This window comes from Dipodomys ordii, unplaced genomic scaffold (assembly GCF_000151885.1).
Source record: "Dipodomys ordii isolate 6190 unplaced genomic scaffold, Dord_2.0 Scaffold106, whole genome shotgun sequence".
Lineage (NCBI taxonomy): Eukaryota > Metazoa > Chordata > Mammalia > Rodentia > Heteromyidae > Dipodomys > Dipodomys ordii.
Window position 1 is genome coordinate 783129 of NW_012267322.1, and position 3801 is coordinate 786929.

The following is a 3801-nucleotide window of genomic DNA, read 5'->3' on the forward strand; positions in this document are numbered from 1 at the left end:
CACTTCCGGCTTTTTTCTTTTTGCTTATGTGGTGCTGAGGAATCAAACCCAGGGCCTTGAGCATGCAAGGCAAGCACTCTACCACTGAGCCACCTTCCCAGCCCCCTGTCAGAATATTTTAAAGGCCTCCAAATTACCTGTGCTCTTCCTTATTTCACATGATTTTTTTCCTTTTTATCTCTCTTGTTTTGTTTTGTTACTGGGGTTTGATCTCAGAGGCCTTGAGCTTTCTAGGCAGGTACTCTTCCCCTTAAGTCTGCCTTCAGCTCTTTTTTTTTTTTTTTAATTGTAAAGGTGATGTACAGAGGGGTTACAGTTACATAAGTCAGGTAATGAGTACCTTTCTCTTTCTTCCTTTCTTCCTTTCTTTCTTTCTTTTCTTTTTTGGTCAGTTGTGGGGCCTGAATTCTAGGCCTGGGCACTGTCCCTCAGCTCTTCAGCTCAAGGCTAGCACTCTACCAGTTGAGTCACAGCGCCACTTCTGGCTTTTTCTGCTTATGTGGTGGAATCAAACCCAAGGCCTCATGCATGCAAGGCAAGCATTCTTCCACTGAGCCACCTTCCCAGCTCTACATTTCTTTTTGAACAGTGTCATCTCTTCCCTCATTTTCTCCTGGTATTTTCCCTCCTGACCTCCTCTCACCCCAAGTTGTAGAGCCTATTTCCAACATAGTGTCTAGTGAGAATCACTGCTGCATTTGTTCTCCTTTGTCGCTCAATTTCTGTGCTCCCTCTTGCCCTCCTCCAAACAGATAAACTTACATCTAAGTCAAAAGGCACAGAAATTAAAAACAGTGACAAAGGAGAGGGGGGGGGGAACAAAATAACAAAAAACTTGTTTCCATTTCTTGGAGTTCATTTTGGTAAGCATCATTTTATATGATCATATGCACATAGCTATTGAACTTTTGTGACCTTCTGTGTGAATGTCCCCTACATTTGTCATGCCCAAGTATATTTTCCTTGTCATTTACCATCACATGATTCTTAAAGGCTTTTCATTGTCTTATGATCAAATTAAAAAAAATACTCTACACTGGGGCATGGTGGCATACACCTATTTCTAGCACTAGGGAGATCAAGGCAATGGGACCTCAAGTTCAAGGCCCGCCTTAAAAAAAACTGGGGGAGTATGCGGGAAGGGATGGCATTTTTCAAAAAGATTTGTCTGACTTATGTACTGTACCCCTCTGTACATCACCTTTATAATAACAATTTTAAAAATTAAAAAAAGGCAATGTGTTGAGGGCATTTAGCTCAAGAGGTAGAGTGCCCGCCCAATAAGCATAGCCTTGAGAAGAAAAAAAAAGCTAAACAAAAACATAAGGTCCTAATTTCACACCCCCCTCTCCCCCCAGAGTTCCAAAGTTAGTCTGGGCACAGTGACTTCTCTGAAGTTTTTTTCCTCCAGAAAATGACAACTATGATTGATAAGTGAGGGAAGGAAGGTGTAGGGAGAATGGACTAGGACTTACCTCCAGAGCCTAAAGGTAATTGTAGACTGGCTGATAATGTACAAAGAGTTCCTTTTGTTTGTGCTGTGCCACATATGTGCCTTTCTAGAACCTTCATACATACCTCCAGTGACAGTTTCCATCATCTTAATTTTGTCTTAAATAAGTCCCTTGGAAAGTGTGCCCATTTAATGTCACTCGAGTCCAGACCTTCTACAGTCCTTACAGGGATGAAAGCAGATTAGAAATAGAAAACAAACATCATAATGTTAGGACATCTATAAGCTCTGTGTGTGTGTGTGTGTGTGTGTGTGTGTGTGTGTGTGTGTGTGTGTGTGTGTGTGTGTGTGTGTGTGTGGTGTTGGGGTTGGAACCTGAGGCTTCCCATGGGCTAGTTAAGCGATGTACCTGAGTTATAACATTAATCCAAAATTCACAATTTTAAAAGGCTCAAATGTGTGGATAATTCATGAATCCTCTTTCTTGCTAGCTGGATTCAAAGCAATACTTCCTTCCTTCCTTTTTCCTTCTCTCTGCCTCTCTGCCTCTTCCTGTTTCCCTCTTCCCCCCATGCCCCTCTCCCTTTTGCTCTCTCCTTCCCTCTCCCCCTCCTCTCTCTTCTTTTACACTTGAAAGTAGTGATCCTCCTGTCTTAGACATCCAAATAATTTTGTAAACAAAAAAATAGTAGGTTCCTCTGCCTAGTTTAAGTGTTTTCTTCTAATTATTATTGGTACACCCTTTTCTTGTTCACCTCTATCCAGTAGAATAAAACTTCTATAGAAACAGATTTGAGATGTTTTTGTCAAATACTGATTGTTTGGCCTCCCAAAATGAAATACTCACATAGTGAAGTCTTCTCCACTGAACCTAGACATTGGTACTGGGAAAGGGAATGTGCAAGCAGGTCTGTCAGATTTCTACAAGTCCTCTGCAGCCTAATAAACATTGAAAGACCTGAAGACCACAACAGAGTATGTCCAGAGCTGTGACTCAAAGGAAAAGTCAGGACAGGTAGGAATATTGCTAAGCAAGTAATTCAACAGCTTTCACATTTTTTGTAATAAAAACAAAACAAAACAAAACTATGTTATGGTTTTGTTCTATGTCTTATTTTGTTTTTCCTTGGAAAAGATGTAAGATCTGAACTATCAGTTTTCTGAGTGTTAAAGAACAATATTATACAGAATATTACACACCAGCAGCCCTTCAGAACTTTGTGGTTAGGGCTTTCAGAGAATAAGCAAAGACTCCTGGCACTAAGGGCTTCCATGTTGGAATAAAAAACATACAAATGCACACTGGTGATACCCAGAAATTCTGTCCCCATCCTATTCCCTGGCTGGACCTACACAGATGGATTACACAGGGTTAAATTTCCCAGCTCTTCCTTAGAGGAGGATCTCAGATAGCCTCCCTTCCATTTCAGGGACTGGGTTCCTGGGGACCACAGAAAGGAAGACCAAAGGACTGCCTCAGAGTTGGAAAAGAGAGCTAGGCAGGGCAAACCTTCTTCCTGAGTTTCTCCATCTTTGAACTGAAGGTATCTGCTGAGAAATAGGTTCTACCTTTGTTTCTAAGTGTTCAGGCAAAGTAAGGGGGTAGACCAGGCTCTAGGAAGACTATTAATACTTGTTGGACATCTATCATAAAGAGCCACTTTCTATTACCATACTTATTTTCATGGTTCAAGAGGTGTACTGTTTTTGTCAGTCCATAAATGAGGAAATGAGACTCAGGAATGGAATTTGTCCTACCAAGGTTGTTACATTTAGGCAGCCTTCATACTCAAATCTGTGTCCCAAGTACATTTCTTCCTGTCTGCCTCCCTATCTACCACCCTTGATTTCTTTCAAGTCCCTAACCCTGACTGACTTGGAAGAAATGACAGCTGGAGCCATGCTGCACTCCTCAAGTCTTCAGAGTCTCTTCTGTGTTTAGGTTTTGGTCCTTGCTTTACAGTAGTCTTGTGTTCCGGGCCATTCCATAGCTTGACCATGTGCATGAGTTGAACTTGGCTTTGGCTTGGGCACTGCAGAGCTCTTTCTGAGTGTCTGTGAGCCTTGTTACAGGCTATAATGCTCACTGTGCTTCTCCATACTTCATAGACCTGAAGAGGTCACAAAAGTCAGACGCCAACAAGCCAACTGTGACAGGAACTAGAGGCAAAACAGCTACCCTTGAATGACAATACATGCTATGGACTTCACATGCTAAGGAACCAAGATTGATCAGCTCTGTAGAACCCAGGTTCCAGAGGTTGGAAGTTTGATGGTAAGTTCTTTTTTTTGGGGGGGGGGTCCGGTCGTGGGGCCTGAACTCTGGGCCTGGGCGCTGTCCCTCAGCT